This window comes from Hylobates moloch, unplaced genomic scaffold (assembly GCF_009828535.3).
Source record: "Hylobates moloch isolate HMO894 unplaced genomic scaffold, HMol_V3 SCAFFOLD_4995, whole genome shotgun sequence".
Lineage (NCBI taxonomy): Eukaryota > Metazoa > Chordata > Mammalia > Primates > Hylobatidae > Hylobates > Hylobates moloch.
The window spans coordinates 321-897 of record NW_026657270.1 but is presented as its reverse complement, the minus strand read 5'-3'; positions in this window follow the sequence as shown (position 1 = coordinate 897).

The following is a 577-nucleotide window of genomic DNA, read 5'->3' as shown; positions in this document are numbered from 1 at the left end:
TGAGGAGTGTGCTGAGGAGAGGAGGTGGCCTAGAACTCTCCTTTTCTAGGTAAAGGGGGGAAGCAGTGTGGATTCTTTACTGTGTTCTGACAGCCATGTGTGGCTATGCACTTGTTCGTTTGTGTCTTCACCTCTCCTCCTGCTGCATTTTAAAGCACTTTAATATGCAGTTTTGCCTAATAAAATATTTTCACAGCATCTGCTTTCACCTCCAACTTTCCATGGGCCCTCTGGCTACTGCTGCCAGATGCGCATAGTTGTCCTGCAAGGCTGAAGCTGTCTGGGCTTATTGCATGCCCAGGAACAAGCATTCCAGTGGCTCCAGGAGGGGTCGGCATGGGCTGTGGACGTGGCAGGCAGGCATCACATGAACTTGGGGATGCCCTGGGCCTTGGGCAGCGACGTGGTGGAAAACCTGTTCCCGAAGGCAAGTCTTGGCTTGTCCCATGTGCCAGACTTCTAGGGGACCAGCTGGCCATGTTTCTGGAACTTTAAAAGAGGTTAGTGACCCTGGTGGACAATGTTCCCAAAGTCCCATCTCGGGGTAGGAATGTGGTCAGACAGCTGGCTCTGAACC